Below are 8,373 nucleotides of genomic sequence, written 5' to 3' on the forward strand. Positions count from 1 at the left end.
GGGAGATCTCATAGCATCTAAGTGAATCTGTGTACTAGAATTATTCATCCTCTAACCCATGGATTTATCCTAGTTTAGAAGTTAACAACCAGAGAAGCACTCTGTTAGTAATAAAAGAGGCAAGGCAGTGTCTGAAATAATGAAATTGTTTTCATTCTTTGATCACTAACAGGTACAGGATGTGGTGTGACTTTTCACAGAAACTAAACTAAAGGCATTTCTGTCTCCTTAGACCTCCGGCCATTGTATATCCAGAATGCTGTTATTTGAGTAATTTCTAAAGATATTTATGCTAGATTTTAATTATACCAATTACATTAAAATTTTGCATGTTTGCAGGTGTTTCTTAGGTTTATGAATCTAATTAAAATTGTTGCAATAGTATATGCCTATTTTCATGCAAAAACTCTCTAATCATATAAAATGTAAATTTTTATACAGAAATTTTTTCTTAAGTAGCAAGGCCAGTATATTCATTTCCTTTTTCATTTTTTTAATTCGAAGTATGCATGATACATGTTTATGCAATATATCAAAACATTATCTTACCAAGTATATTAAGTATTTTAAGCTATGCTACACTTGTCTATAATTTTAGGTTCATACAAATTATCAGACCTTACAACATTTCAGGAAGACAAGACTCTTAAATCTTAAATTATAAAAAACATGTGTTTGAGGTAGTTATTATATAGTTATTATATCATGTTGATTTCTTATCTTACTCTTCATATAAAAGGAATCAGTATACACATGTGTGTGTTATGATGGGACAATAACAAAATATTTAGAATAGACATGATATATGATTGACACCATCTGTAATGACTCATACCAGATTCAATTTAAATAAATGAAAATCTCAGAGAAGGTTTAACCATTTGATGACAGGGAATAAACATGATATTGTCTTGACTTTGTTATTTTTACAAGTTTCTATATATAAAAACATTGTTTTTTTGGGGGGGGTGCAATGAACTTTATTGATGGTATTCAAGAGTGTAGGGCTCCCTAAGACCCTCCTGCTATTCTGGGAGTCTGGGATGGAAACTGTGAGGGAGATGCTCAGCGTCAAGGGTTGAGTTAGGATAGGGACTGCTCAGCAGCCGAGGGCCTCTCTCTTGCTGTGTCCTTGCTGGGATGGGTGGTCCAGGGTGGGTTTCTTACTCCTTGGAGGCCATGTAGGCCATGAGGTCCACCACTCTGTTGCTATAGCAGAATTCATTGTTCTACCAGGAAATGAGCTTTATAAAGTTGTCATTGAGAGCAATGCCAGCCACAGCATCGAAGGTGGAAGAGTGGGTGTCACTGTTAAAGTCACAGGAGACAACCTGGTCCTCTGTGCAGCCCAGGATGCCCATTAGTGGGTCCTCGGATGCCTGCTTCACCACCTTCTTGATGTTGTCATACTTGGCAGCTTTCTCCAGGTGGCATGTCAGATCCACGACGGACAGATTGGGGGTAGGAACACGGAAGGCCATGCCCGTAAGCTTCCCGTTCAGCTCTGGGATGACTTTGTCCAGAGCCTTGGCAGCACCAGTGGATGCAGGGATGATGTTCTGGGTAGCCCCACTGCCATCCCGTCACAGCTTCCCAGATGGCCATCCACAGTCTTCTGGGTGGCCGTGATGGCATAGACTGTGGTCATGAGTTCTTCCGCGATGCCAAAGTTGTCATGGATGACCTTGGCCAAGAGGGCTAAGCAGCTGGTGGTGCAGGAAACATTGCTGACAATTTTGAGGGAATTGTCATACTTGTCATGGTTCACACCCATCACAAACATGGGGATATCGGCAGAAGGGGTGGAGATGATGACCCTTTTGGCCCCTCCCTTCAAGTGGGCCCCTGCCTTCTCCATGATGGTGATGACACAACATACTCGGCGCTGGGCATTACCTCATTTGATGTTGGCTGGATCTCGCTCCTGGAAGATGGTATGGCCTTCCCGTTGATGACAAGCTTCCCATTCTCAGCCTTAACTGTGCCTTTGAACTTGCCATGGGTGGAGTCATACTGGAACATGTAGACCATGTAGTTGAGGTCTATGAAAGGGTCATTGATGGCAACAACGTCCACTTTGCCAGAAGTGAAGGCAGCCCTGGTAACCAGGTGTCCAATACGGCCAAATCCATTCACTCGGACCTTCACCATCTTGTCTCTGGAACAAGGCTGGAACTGCACGAAAAGAAGCTGCTGTCTCTAGAACAGGGAGGAGCAGAGAGCCAAAACATTGTTTCTTTAAATTTTTTGAATTAAGGAAAGACTTTTAGAAATTGAAATCTGAAAATTTTTAGCTTTCTTAAAATTCATCTTAGCCTCCTATTTTATTTAAGATTCTTTCAAACATTGTATTTTAATCACATTTTCTCCTCACCTAATTTTTATAAGATATTCCCAACTCCCTGCCCACGAAACTTCAGGTTTTTTTCATTTGTTCTTTCTCTCTCAAAACCAAATTAAGGCTCTCAAGGATGTCCCCGTGGCTCTGTCTGTCTGTCTCTGTCTGTGTATGTATGTTTTTAAATTTTCAGCCTAGTTCCCGTAGCTGTAGAGAGTAGAGGGCAGAATGGAACGGGTGTAGTTTTACAGAGTTCCTCTAGCAGAAGACTAATTACAGAGGTCCCCGCCAGGGAATGTGGGGCCCCTGCTGCTGGGGCTGCAGTGTCTGCTGTGCTCTCCTGGATCTGCTCTGCCTGCGCCCTACTTCCCTTAGTCCCTGGCTCATTGGGGCATCCAGGAGTTCCTGTGTAGGTGCCGAGAAGTTTCATCGGGACGGGTGAGTGTGTGCTACCCTGGGGCGGACTGTCCCGGTAGAGAGCACAAACGCCCCTCCCCCAGCTCCTGCTGCAGGGCTTTCTTTCCTACACACGCGCCCCCACCCCCACCCCCAAGCCTGCCTTGTCTGCAAGGTCCTTTGCTGTGGAACAGTTTCCTGCCCAACCCAGAGCAGTGAGTGCCTGACTGGAGGGCAGGCCTCAAGGTCCCCGCAAGGGAACGCTGGCCCCTGCTACTGGGGCTGCAGTGTCTGCTGTGCTCTCCCGGATCTGCTCTGCCTGTCCCCCATTTCCCTTTGTCCCTGGCTCATCGGGGCTACCAGGAGTCCCTCTGTAGGTGATGAGAAGTCCCATCTGGACGGGTGAGTGTGTGCTATCCTAGGGCAGACTGTCCCGGTAGAGAGCACAAACGCCCCTCCCCCAGCTCCTGATGCAGGGCTTTCTTTCCTACACATGCGCCCCCACCCCCACCCCCAAGCCTGCCTTGTCTGCAAGGTCCTTTGCTGTAGATCAGTTTCCTGCCCTTTCACTAAGGCTACCAACCCAGAGCAGTGAGAGCCTGACTAGAGGGCAGGCCTCAAGGTCCCCGCCAGGGAACATGGGCCCCTGCTGCTGGGGCTGCAGTGTCTGCTGTGCTCTCCTGGATCTGCTCTGTCTGCCCCCCATTTCCTTTGGCCCCTGGCTCATTGGGGCTACCAGGAGTCCCTCTGTAGGTGCTGAGAAGTCCCATCTGGACGGGTCAGTGTGTGCTATCCTGGTGCAGACTGTCCCAGAAGAGAGCACAAACGCCCCCCCCCCCCAGCTCCTGCTGCAGGGCTTTCTTTCCCACACACGCGCCCCCACCCCCACCCCCAAGCCTGCCTTGTCTGCAAGGTCCTTTGCTGTGGAACAGTTTCCTGCCCAACCCAGAGCAGTGAGAGCCTGACTTGAGGGCAGGCTTCAAGGTCCCCGCCAGGGAACGCGGGTCCCTGCTGCTGGGGCTGCAGTGTCTGCTGTGCTCTCCTGGACCTGCTCTGCCTGCCCCCTACTTCCCTTGGTCCCTGGCTCATTGGGGTTACCAGGAGTCCCTCTGTAGGTGTTGAGAACTTCCATCTGGACGGGTGAGTGTGTATTAGTCTGGGGCAGACTGTCCCGGTAGAGAGCACAAACCCCCCTACACTAAGGCTTCCCAACCAGAGCAGTGAGTGCCTGCCTAGCAGGCAGGCCTCAGTAACCCCCGAAAGGGAGCGCAGGCACCTCCAGCTTGTACTGCAGTGTCACCTGTGTTCTACACAACCCCACCCTACACCTTGCATTCGGCCTTCTTTCCACCGGTCATTGGAATACCAGGCATCCCTGTTTTGGTGTTGAGGAGTTCATCTGCAAGGGAACGGTTCCTGCCCCTACACTGAGGAGATACACCCAGAGAGTTAGTCACAGCAAAGACTGGTCCAAGACACCTGGCCTCTCCTGGCTCCATTTGAAGGAAAAGATGGGCAGGCGCCAATGCAAGAATTCCCCCAACAACTTGAAAAGCAACGTGACATCACCAGAATCCAGGAATCCCGAAATGAGAAGTGTACACGCTAATCCAGAAGAATTAGAAGAATGCGACTCAAAAATGAATTATATGAAAATAATAGAGGACCTTAAACAGGAGGTGAAAAACTGCCATAATCAATTAGAGATTACAAACAAAAAGGTAGAGGAAATGAATAAATATCTTAAAGATACCCAAGAAAACCAAGAGAAACAAGAAAAAGTAATCAAACAGGTAAGGGAAACGGTTCAAGACTTGAAGAATGAAGTGGAAGTAATAAAGAAAACACAAACCGAGGGAAGGATGGAGATGGAAAATTTGGATAAACTAACAGGAACTACAGAGACAAGTACCACCAACAGATTACAAGAGATAGAAGAAAGAATCTCAGACACTGAAGATACCATAGAGAAAATCAACTCTCTGATCAAAGAAAACAGCATAACCAACAAATTCTCAACACAAAACATTCAGGAAATCTGGGACACAATAAAAAGACCAAACCTAAGAATAATAGGGATAGAAGAAGGAGAAGAAGTACAGCTCAATGGTCCAGAAAATATATTTAATAAAATTATAGAAGAAAACTTTCCCAACCTTAAGAAAGATATTCCTTTGAAGGTCCAAGAAGCATACAGAACACCGAATCGACTGGATCAAAAAAAAAACATCTCCTCGTCATATACTAATCAAAACACAAAACATACAGAATAAAGAAAGAATATTAAGAGCTGCAAAGGAAAAAGGTCAAGTTACCTATAAAGGTAAACCTATCAGACTCACACCCGATTTCTCTATGGAAACCATGAAAGCCAGAAGGTCCTGGATAGATGTACTGCAGAAACTAAGAGACCAAGGATGCAAGCCCAGAGTACTGTACCCAGCCAAGCTTTCGTTCACTATAAATGGAGAAAACAAAATTTTCCAGGATAAAAACAAATTTAAACAATACGTAGCCACAAATCCAGCCCTACAGAAAGTAATAGAAGGAAAAATCACAAACCAAGGAGTCCAACAATGCCCATAATAACTCAGACATCTAATGACCCTTCACCAGCACAACTTGAAGAAGGGAAACACACAAACTCTACAACCAAAAGAAAGAAAGAGAGAAAGGAAAAATGACCGGAGTTAACAACCACTGGTCATTAATATCACTTAATATCAATGGACTCAACTCACCTATAAAGAGGCACAGGCTAATAGATTGGATTCGAAAACAGGATCCAACATTCTGCTACTTACAAGAAACACACCTCAGCCACAAAGACAGACATCTACTCAGAGTAAATGTCTGGGAAAAGCTTTATCAAGCAAATGGACCTAAGAAACAAGCAGGTGTGGCCATACTAATTTCTAAGAAAGTTGACTTCAAACTAAAATCAATCAAAAGAGATGGACAGGGACATTTTTTACTCATAACAGGAACAATTCACCAGGATGAAGTCTCAATCCTGAATATACATGAACCTAATATAAAAGCACCCACGTATGTAAAAGAAACGTTACTAAAACTCAAGGCAGTCATCAAACCACACACACTAATAGTAGATTTCAACACTCCTCTCTCACCAATGGACAGGTCAATCAGACAGAAACCTAACAGAGAAATAAGAGGATTAAGGGAGATAATGAATCAAATGGACTTAACAGACATCTATAGAATATTCCACTCAAATAAGAAAGAATATACCTTCTTCTCTGCAGCTCATGGTACCTTCTCGAAAATAGACCACATACTCGGTAACAAAGCAAACTTACACAGTTACAAAAAAATATCGGTAACCACCTGTGTCTTATCAGATCATCATGGATTAAAGTTAGAATTCAACAACAATGCTATCCCCAGAAAGCCTATGAACTCATGGAAACTGGACAGTCAACTACTGAACCACACCTGGATCAAGGAAGAAATAAAGAAAGAAATTAAAGTCTTTCTTGAATTCAATGAAGACGAAGATTCAACATACTCAAACCTATGGGACACTATGAAAGCAGTGCTAAGAGGAAAGTTCATAGCATTAAGTGCCCACTTAAAGAAAACGGAGAAAGCACACATTGGAGACTTAATAGCCCACCTGAAAGCTTTAGAAAAAAAAGAAGCAGACTCATCTAGGAGAAGTAGAAGACTGGAAATAATCAAATTGAGGGCTGAAATCAACAAAATAGAAACACAGAAAACAATCCAAAGAATTAATGAAACAAAAAGCTGGTTCTTGGAGAAAATCAATAAGATTGATAAACCCCTATCCAAACTAATCAAACGACGGAGAGAGAATACGCAAATTAACAAAATCAGAAACGAAAAGGGAGACATAACCACAGACACAGAGGAAATTCAGAGAATCATTAGATCTTACTACAAAAACCTGTATGCCACAACATTGGAAAATGTAAAAGAAATGGACACTTTTTAGATAAGTACCATATACCAAAGTTAAACCAGGACCAGGTGAACAATCTAAATAGACCTGTTAGTCGCGAAGAATTAGAAGTTGTTATAAAAAACCTCCCTACCAAAAAAAGCCCAGGTCCAGACAGCTTCAATGCAGAATTCTACCAGAACTTCCAAGAAGACCTAATACCTATACTCCTTAATGTATTTCACAATATTGAAACAGAGAAGTCATTGCCAAATTCTTTGTATGAAGCTGAAGTAACTCTGATACCAAAACCACACAAAGACACAACCAAGAAAGAGAACTACAGGCCAATCTCACTCATGAACATCGACGCAAAAATACTCAATAAAATACTGGCAAACCGAATCCAAGAACACATTAGAAAAATTATCCATTATGATCAAGTAGGCTTCATCCCAGAGATGCAGGGCTGGTTCAACATACGAAAATCTATCAATGTAATCCATCATATAAATAATCTGAAAGAAAAAAACCATATGATCATTTCATTAGATGTGGAAAAAGCATTTGACAAAATTCCACATCCCTTTATGATAAAGGTCTTAGAGAGATTAGGAATACAAGGGTCGTACCTAAGTATAATAAAAGCTATTTATAGCAAGCCGTCAGCTAACATCAAATTAAATGGAGAGAAACTCAAAGCTATTCCACTAAAATCAGGAACACGATAAGGTTGTCCACTCTCTCCATACCTCTTTAATATAGTGCTTGAATTTCTAGCAATAGCAATAAGACAACATAAGGGGATCAAAGGGATTCAAATTGGAAAGGAAGAAGTTAAACTTTCATTATTTGCAGACGATATGATAGTGTACATAAGCGACCCCCAAAACTCCAGCAAAGAACTCCTTCAGCTGATAAACACCTTTAGTAACGTTGCAGGATACAAGATCAATTCCAAAAAATCAGTTGCCCTCCTATACACAAAGGATAAGGAAGCAGAGATGGAAATCATAGAAGCATCACACTTCACGATAGCCACAAATAGCATAAAATATCTTGGGGTAACTCTAACCAAGGAAGTAAAGGATCTATTTGACAAGAACTTTAAGTCTATGAAGAAAGAAATTGAGGAGGATACCAGAAAATGGAAGGATCTCCCTTGCTCTTGGATTGGGAGCTCAACATAGTAAAACTGGCAATTCTACGAAAAGCAATTTATAGATTCAATGCAATCCCCATTAAAATCCCATCAAAATTCTTCACAGATCTTGAGAGGACAATAATCAACTTTATATGGAGAAACAAAACACCCAGGATAGCCAAAACAATCTTATATAATAAAGGATCGTCTGGAGGCATTACCATCCCTGACCTCAAACTCTATTACAGAGCCCCAGTATTGAAAACAGCTTGGTATTGGCATAAAAACAGAGAAGTCGATCAATGGAATCGAGTAGAAAACCCTGATTTTAACCCACAAACATATGAACACCTAATTTTTGATAAAGGAGCTAAATGTATTCAATGGAAAAAAGAGAGCATCTTCAACAAATGGTGCTGGCAGAACTGGTTGTCAACGTGTAGAAGAATGAAAATAGATCCATATCTATCACCATGCACAAAACTCAAGTCCAAATGGATTAAAGACTTCAATATTAGTCTGAACACACTGAACCTGATAGAAGAAAAAGTGGGAAGTACTCTACAACATATG

General features: G+C 42.5%; 1 pseudogene; it reads right to left on the bottom strand.

Moving 5' to 3' along the window:
- Positions 1-1,163: 1,163 nt before the first annotated feature.
- On the bottom strand, positions 1,164-2,151 carry LOC130883828 (glyceraldehyde-3-phosphate dehydrogenase-like; annotated as a pseudogene).
- Between the last annotated feature and the right edge of the window lie 6,222 nt (positions 2,152-8,373).

This window comes from Chionomys nivalis, chromosome 1, assembly GCF_950005125.1.
Source record: "Chionomys nivalis chromosome 1, mChiNiv1.1, whole genome shotgun sequence".
In the NCBI taxonomy this organism is placed as follows: domain Eukaryota; kingdom Metazoa; phylum Chordata; class Mammalia; order Rodentia; family Cricetidae; genus Chionomys; species Chionomys nivalis.